We start from the raw sequence: 9,158 nt of genomic DNA on the forward strand, positions 1-9,158 counted from the left end.
AACAAGAAGGCAAGTAGTTTGCAAATGGTGCCTCTGCACGAACGGCCAACATTCCAGATGGGGTTTTGTGGGGCTCCACCCACGTGAAGCTGACTGAAATGGGGTGACCCAACGACAGTAGATCCTTTTGTCGTATTGTTTTGATGCAGAGCAAGTGACATTCCTCAGGCCCCTTTTCATGTAGCAGTCGGCCACAAAATACATTGCTACTCTTCTTACCTGTGGGACTGGCTTGTGTCAACTCCAGCACTTTTAGGCTTATCTGACGGCAAATGAAAACTGATACAGGTGGGCAGCGTCATGACTACTTGGTTACTGGACAACCATTCACCTCTGTTTCCAAGTCCTTTGAGCAGTTTCAGTTTAACCCTGAAAAATTGTTTATGAGCAATGATATATCCCCATATATCCAAGAATATATTTATACAAGAAAAATAGGAAAATATGCACCTATGTTCTCTTCATATGATATATATTACGCATTCATGCTGGGATTAGACCTTGTATCATGATGATGGGTGCATATGGGTTTGTGTGTACACCTGCTTATGTGGTGTAATGTGACTCTGTATAGGTGCATGTCTATGTGGATATAGATACATGTAGACACTCTGAAAACAGTGCTTCTGTGGCTATAGAGTGAACAAAGCCCCAAACCCATTGATTATGTGAATGTTGCTCATATAATACACAAATCCTACAGCACTGCTAAATGTCAGAATTGTGGGAAAAGGGAGATTGTCTTAGAATGTCTTCTATAGCATTCCTTGCGACATTGTGATTTAATTGTCCTGGAATGTAGCACAAGAGGTTTGCACCTCTTACCCCCTTGAGCACTGAGAAAATTATAGGCTCAACCAAATTACAGTGAAACACAATCTGTTGAAAATGAACAATCTATTTTATGAATTATGACACAATATAAATATTCAATAATTAATACATGCTAATACATGCATCAATATATTCAACTGCAAATATTTTCTAGAATGCCTTTATGTAGTTACATCTACTGTCTGTGGAAATTGAATTTTAGCGTTAGCTTTGGGTAAATTTCAAACAATGACAGTTCACTGGAAGTGACTCCAGATGCCGTTGAATATAGAAATTGAAAACTGGCAGCTAGCATGCCAGATTTTGCCAACAATTGGGTTTTGTTTGGCTGCTTGGTATCTGTATGTGTTTGTGTGTGTGTGTGTGTGTAAACATTTTATCGAGATATAATTGTGACACAATAAACTGCACGTATTTAAAGTATACAATTTGATATTTCACAGGTATATACCTGTGAAACCATCTTTACAATCAAGATAATTAACATATTCATCACCACGGAAAGTTTTCTCATTGTCCTTTGTAATCAATCCCTCCTTCCTGTCCTTAGCCCCTCCAGGCAATCACTGATCTGCTTTCTGTCACTATAGATTAGTATGAGTTTTCTGAACTACTAATTTCTGAATGGAATCATACTGTATGTACTCCTTTTACATCTGGCTTCTTTCACTCAGCATAATTATTTTGAGATTCATCCCCAAATCATAATAATTACAAAGGTTTTCTCCTATGTTTACCTGTAGAAGTTTTATAATTTAGGTTTTACATTAGGATCTACATCCATGTTAAGTTAATTTTTGAACATGATCTATGTTCTGTATCCATGGTTCCATAGATGGAAGTTCATTTTTTTTCATATGAATACTGAATTATCCCAGCACGCACTGTTTGTTGGAAAGACTATTCTTTATTCACTGCACTGCTGTGACATTCTCAAGCTGGGGAAATTGTAGGGCTTACCTCATTTTCCATTTCTCAGAGGTCAGTGTCCCTCATTGGCTGATGTCCATTGTCTTGAAAACCATTGTTTCATATATTTAGTCTATTTTTGTTTATTTCAAGTGGGAAGGTAAGTTTGATCTCTGCTGCTCCATCTTGGTGAGAAGTACAAGTCCCATGCTTAGAGTATTTTTGAAATTTTAAAATGTGTTTCCAATAGATAAAAATTAGGAAATATCGTATTCAATCTAGATTTCTGGCTTCTCATGGAAAATCTTCACATTCGGCAAAATGAGATATACACTCCACGTGGCATCAATCGATTGCACAGTTCCCTCTTTCTTTGTGGCAGGAGCTTCCTAGCTTCTCCCAGTCCCCATCTTGCTTGCTTCACTCATTTAACTTACCTACTCGACCCCCTTAGGCCTGATCAGTCCAAGTCTTTCATTTCATTCAGGAGGAAAGGGAGAGAGGCAAAGTGAGATGGTATTAGAATCTGGGTTATCTGGCTCCAAATCCAATGGTATTTCCACTGAGATTGAACAGTCATATTGTATTATTGGTATGGAGATAAGCAAACTGAAGGTCTTATTAATTGCTGACAGATTTAGATGCTCAGTGCCTATCACTCACGCTCTTCTTACATCTTGATATTTATCTGTGAAGTTTATTATAATTTATCTGTTGCAGTATTTGGAAGCAAATTATGTAGCAGGGATTTAACTGTTAATTTTTTTTAAAAGAATTGCTTATTCAACAAGACCATCTTTTGAGGATTATCATTTTTCCTTATTAAATAAATTGCCCGCACACCTATCAGAGTGACCAAAATCTGGAACACTGCCGACACCAAGTGCTGATGAGGATGTGGAGCAGTAAGAACTCTCATTCTTTGCTGGTGGGAATGCAAAATGGTGCAGCCACTTTGGAAGACAGCTTGGCAATTTCTTACCAAACTAAAATACTCTGACCGTTTGATCCAGGAATCATGCTCCTTGGTATTTACCCAAAGGAGTTGAAAACTTATTTTCACCCCAAAACCTGCACATGAATGTTTATAGAAGCTTTATGTATAATGACCAAAACTTGGAAGCAACCACGATATCTTCAGTAGGCGAATAAATAAACTGTGGCACATTCGGACAATGGAATATCATTCATTGCTAAAAAGAAATGGGCTGTTAAGCCACGAAAAGACATGGAGGAAGCATAAATGCATATTTCTGAAGTGAAAGAAGCCAATCTGAAAAGGTTACATAATGAATGATTCTAACTATATGACGTTCTTACCCCAAAACTATGGAGACAGTAAAAAGGTTAGTGGTTGTCTGAGGCTGCGGGGAGGTAGAGATGAATAGCCAGAGCACAAAGGAACTTTAGGTCAGTGAAAATACTTTGTGTAACACCATAATGATAGATACATGTTGTTACACATTTGTCCAAACCCGTAGAATGTACAACACCAAGAGTGAACTGTAATGTAAACTATGGACTCTGGGTTATAATGATATGTAAATGTAGGTTCATCAGTGGTAACAAAGGTACCACTCTGGTGGGGTATGCTGATAATTGGGGAGGCTGTATATGTGAGGGAGCAGGGGTATATGGGAAATCTCTGTACCTTCCATTCAGTTTTGCTTTGAACCTTAAACTGCTCTAAAAAGTAAAGTCTTAATAAAAATAAATAAATTGCTGGCAGCATTTATGTTGAGTGTCGCAAGCTCTAAGTTCCCACCATAAGATAATACTGAAATGACAACAACGTAGAGAATATGTTTATGGTATTTCTCATCTATTCATAACTTTTTTTAGATTATTAAGGTGTTTATGTATATGTATATACATGGAGAAATTCAATCTGTTAGCCTGGGAAATGACGTAATAACAAGCTATTTTTACCCATCCCCTGTCTCAATTGATTAGTCAAAGTATTATTAAACTGTTGTGCAAAATATAGGAATAAGGGTCAAGGAACAAACCACAAAACCACTAAGGATCACATGAAGTCACACTTTCTTAGTAGACATGTTGTAAAAATGCATACGATGCATTTTTGGAAACAAGTCCAACATCTTACAAAAATCTGTCTCTTTACTCTCAGATGTTAGATGCGATGGAAAAATAAACTACGTAGAACAATTTATAACTTTTGATTTCGTATTCTGGCTTAAAAAATAGACCCTGTAGAAAAAGAACTGAAAGCATAATACGGAATTATTTTGGTATTATTTTACTGACTTACCACAGATGACTATTTCTGATTTAGAAACAAAAAGGAACTGTCAAACTCTCTTATGATTTCCATGTGTTGGATTATATTAGATACCTAACAGAAACTTGTTTTACCTGCTTGCAAGAGCTTTTAAAACTGCCTGTGTGACAAAGAATACCATTCCAAAAGCAAAGTGGGAACATGCTTTTACTAAGATAGCAGATAATAGCAAAGCTTGGGCTTCTGGGGAGTATGTCCCCTTCCAGCCCAGCAGCTGGAGAGCCGCTCTTGACGGACAGAATAGAGCAGAGAAGCTCAGGATGTGGGTGTCTACTTTTCGGAGCTGACAGTATTGGGGTGTAGGATACTTTATATATTGATAAGTTCTCGGACAGTAAATTCTGCTGTTCTAACAGGTTTTCAAAAGAGTGTTGTTTAAAACCACTGAGCGCTTTTTCTGTTTCTTTCATGCTTATCTCTCTTCATTCCTATTTTCTCTCTCTTCCTCTCTTTGCCTTTTCCCCTCCTCCTCTGCACCTTCTTAGGACTTGCTTCTTTCTGGATTCGAGCATGTCTATGTTAGCCTCTCCTTGAGAATCCTCTCTTAACCGCACCTCTCCACACATATCTTTCTCCCCCTTAGCATGTCTCTTTAGAATGCTTAAACAGGACATTCACACCCACTGTGTCTCGTCAAATCCAGCAATGTGACCAGTTTCTGTCCCGTTCCCTTCCAAAGCTTCCATTCTGGCTAATATCTCCTGTGGTCTGTTCATGGAGAGAAAGATTGATCAGACTGAATTTTTTAGCGATCTCATGCCTCCTTGGGCAGAGTTTGTTTCTCTTCTTTCTAAGCCAATTTGACTACCGGAGACATTTTTTTCACTTTATTTTCTTCTCACTTCATTTTTCTTACATTTTCTCCATGTTCTCCCTCCTGACTCTTCATTAACCTGATCATCGACTCCTTTTGTCTCTACACTCAACATCGATTGCCTCCCAGATCGTATCTCCTCTTATTGCATTTCCTACATTTTCATAGACAATCTGTAATTTAAAGTTTTGTTTTGACCCCAAAGCTTGGAAATATGCTGATAAGTTTTTGATAGTCTGGGTTTCTTTCACCATCTTCCTTCATTCTCCATCACTCTTGGTTTTCCTTTATTAAAACAAAAAATGTTGTCACCACTGGAGAGAGCATTTACTCAAAGTTGATTTTCTCTCCTGAAGACATCTTTCTTTTCACACATAATTGTGCACATCTCTTTCCTTGTTGCGACTCCTGGAGACCATTCGTGATGAGATGTTTATTTTGTGTTTGTGGCTCTTTATCATTTTCCTCCCAGTCATCCTTCCCTATCTCCATTCTAAGCCTAACTTTGACTTCCTTGCCTTGAGGAAGGTTGTAGATGGGTCTGAAGATGAGGTGCTTAAAGTGGCTCCCTGGCCCTCCTTCAGCTGCTGGCTTTTGCTTTCCTGGAGAGGACTATGCTTTGGGGAGGGGAGGGGAGGGGAGTAGAAGGTTGGAGAGATGGAAAGTGATGGAGAGAGAGTCTCCTCCTGGCCTGGGGAGGAGACAGAGGGTCATGGTCCATGGCTTCCATGAAAGCTGGTGACCTGTGACCCACTCTCACGACCTGAAGGAAAAGGCTGGGACTAGGGTGAGGCAAGTGAGGCAACTGACTCAGGCATAAAATTTGAGAGGACTCTAAAAAAAAACTCAGTAATCAAGGTAAGTATAATTTATTGCAATATTTTAAAAAGTAAAAATTAATGCAAAAAAATCCATGATGAACAAATACCAATATTTTAAATAAAGACAGGATGCGGAATGGGTGGAACTCCAGAGGATGGTAGCTGGTGTATCCCAGGCATTGTTGCCCCCAGGCAGCTTAGCAAGGATTCCCAGGCTCCAAGGGCACCGATGTAGCGGAGTCCCTTGATTTCTAGGAATCCTGGGGGTTTGGGCAGGAGCCATCCCAACAGCAACCAGTATGGAGAGATGGACAGAGGCGGCATCTGTAAAAATTTTTTGATGTCGAAAAACCCCTGGAGACCTTTGCCTAGCCATGGGTAGGAGCCCAGATAATGGTAGAAATGGGGCCTTGCTTTTGGATAGATTTTTTATTTCAAATAAATAGAAATAAGGCACTTACTGCACTCACAGCTTTACGGTTGCAAATTCATACTGAGTACACTGCCTCCATCTGGAGCTTTGTCACTATCTTGAGTGAGGAATGGGAAGCTGAGATTCTTTATTTTCTCTCCCCAATTCTGTATTCCTTCCCTTCCTTATCACAAAGTCCACTCCTGTTATTAACCTGTGACTCACTGACCTGGCTTTCATACGTTTTAAGATCTGGAAAGAGTATATAAAAAACCAAAGACATCCTCTTCTTCTTGCTTTCACATCCTTAAGATCTGACCTCTTTTTTCAAGTCTCAGAATCGGCACCTTAATATGGGTTCTGCAAGGCAGCTTGACTTGACGGAACGGTCATGGGCCCCATGAATGCTAGGCCTGACTCTGCTCTGAATGAACTGTGTGAATGTGGATAAGTGAGTAACTTCCACTCTCTGACCCTCAGTTTCCTCATCTGTGCAGAGGGGGTTAAACCAGATGAGCTCTAAGGTTTCTCTCTGGCCCAACATTCCATGCGTTCTAAGGATGATTTTATTTGTCACCGAAATGCGGATTTCCAGTCAGTTCACTTATGATCACTTTAAAACAGCCCAGCTCTGATCTTACTTCTCACCCTGTACTTTGGCGTTGTAGTTTGCATTTTCGAAATCTGTTGGCCTTTAGTTGTCATCTGTATTAAAATCAGATTCTTCACTCTTGGTTTTAAGATGCCAGCTTATCAAAGGAAAATCTCTAACAAGGTCTTTGCTCTGCTTGAATGTAAACTTGGCTGAATGTTAAAGCAGAAAAGGAAACCATAAGACTTTGGGCCAACCATAAACTAGTTTCCTCATCTGTGAAATAAAGAGGTTTTATTAGATGCTCTTTTAAGCCCTTTTCAGTTTTAAAATTCTAAATTACTTCAAGAATCATGATGTTCTTAGATTCTGAATAAGTTTGATATTTTTTTTTGTCCCAGTCATCAGCTTTTAGAGTGTTCCAAGTTTCTTCTCCCATGGATTACCTACAGATTTACATAGAAGTATCAGCTTCTTAGCTTTTGCTTGGCCCACCAAACTTATGTAACTTGGTGTTTGATGAACACTGCTGTTTTATAAAGAGGTTGGGGAGTTCCCCTAATCCATATTATTTTAAACATTTAAAAATCTGAAAAACTTTTTTTTTTTTTTTTTTAAGTGTAAAGTGGTCTTTCTAGCCACTACAGAAAAGAAAGCTGTGTATGTTCTCTACTTCATTTGCCAAAAGAACTACGTAGGCTTTCTCATTCTGATGCCTGGGGACTGTGAGATTTGGTCTCTGGATCCTTGTTTTAAAGACAATGGTGGGGTCTCCTTGCTTCCTGGTGTGGTTTCACTGCCAGGTTCTGTGAGTACTTCTGGGTCACTGACCCAGCTCTGCAGTCTCTGGGGCTGCTGAAGGGGCCATTGGGGAAAGTAGGCACCTCCTGTTGAGTCCTGGCTGTGTTGCTCTGTCCCACAGGCCTTCAAGAATTTCTTTCTCTTAAGTGGTAGCATATCAGTTATACAGAAATGCACTTTAGGAAACAGTCTTCAGGAGGGCGCAGATAAGTTCCTACAGTCTTAATAGATCATCCCCAACTCACCCTTCAAGTCCCACTTCAGTGTGATAAGGCTAAAAATTTAGCTCTGGCACCAACACTCAGGGACAGAGTCAACATTCCAGAGGCTCTGCACATATGTACACATTCTGTGATAACGTGTGGACTTCTGTATTGAGTGAGGCTGAATTCAGAGAGATGACAGAGCTTATTAAAGTGCATAAAGTGAAAATTGTAGCTTATGATGGTAAAAATACTGGCTTTAATACTACAGAATGTATAGAGGAAAAATGGCTTTTTAGTGCCGTCTTCTGTCATTAAGCAGCACTTTTTGAAGTGCAAAAAAGAGACTTTAAAAAAACATTATTCTAGAAATGCAGGAGTGATTATACTGTGCTGCACGGATTGGAGCGTGTCAGTAGAGAGAAGCTTATAATTCTGTGACCTCTTACATCATCTTCATTATGCAGCATGAAGAAACTTAACTTTTTATGACAAGTCAAAATTGTTGCCAAAGAACAATATTTAATAAACTCATTCTAAAACTCAATGTGACTAATAATAGGTGGCACTGTTAAGCTAGCAATATAGAGATATTAGATAAGCATTTTATTAGCTTTAGATAAAGAGCACCATGTTCATTGTAGGGAAGTTAGAAAAATATATCATTTCAGTAGTCATGTCAGTTTTATCAGTTGTAACTTTTGCAGTTAATAAAAACCATTAGCAAGAGCTTATAGCAAATTCTGGACAAATTTTACTTAGAAAATCCATTTTCTAAAGTAATACAGAACCAGTGGGAACATTGGTATGAGAAACGTACTAAGAAATAAAACTCTGTTAGGAAAAAGTAGATAATCTTCAGACAGAGTTCCCAGCCAAAACAAAGCAACAAAATCAAACCGTAAAACCCTGCTCCCAATAAGATAAAATAGTCCCATTTGACATTAAATCATTTCTTGAATTGACTATATTGATCAAGATTCATACATTTAAAAATAACCTTACATCCTAATATGTATTTGACTTCTAATTTAAAAATCTTATTAAATATAAAATAAAAGGGGATGGTGGTGTGGAGACTCTTGAAGTCTTCGAGTTGAAACTTTCAGTGCTTGGATTCATTTTGGTGAATAGGAAGAGAGCAAGTTGGAGTGAGATTATATGTTTTCTTGATCCTTCTTATGGTTTTAGTAGCTATCTCTTCTGTAATGTTCTTCTGCTGCCTTCTCTTTTGAAATACCGGCATACCTTGAAGATAAGACGGGTTCGGTTCCAGACCACTGCAATAAAGTGAATGTTGCAGTCAAGTGAGTCACATGAATTTTTGTTTGTTTGTTTCTCAGTGCATACAAAAGTTATGTTAACACTATATATATCTATATATCTATATCTATATATTCTTTTTTAGATTCTTTTCCCATATAAGTTGTTACAAAATATTGAGTAGAGCTCCCTGTGCTACATAGTAGG

General features: G+C 38.5%; 1 pseudogene; it reads left to right on the top strand.

Moving 5' to 3' along the window:
- The first annotated feature begins 5,816 nt into the window (after positions 1 to 5,816).
- LOC102987541 (transcription initiation factor IIA subunit 2-like) lies at positions 5,817 to 8,006 on the top strand (annotated as a pseudogene).
- The last annotated feature ends 1,152 nt before the right edge of the window (positions 8,007 to 9,158 follow it).

The sequence above is a fragment of the Physeter macrocephalus genome, chromosome 9 (genome assembly GCF_002837175.3).
Source record: "Physeter macrocephalus isolate SW-GA chromosome 9, ASM283717v5, whole genome shotgun sequence".
In the NCBI taxonomy this organism is placed as follows: domain Eukaryota; kingdom Metazoa; phylum Chordata; class Mammalia; order Artiodactyla; family Physeteridae; genus Physeter; species Physeter macrocephalus.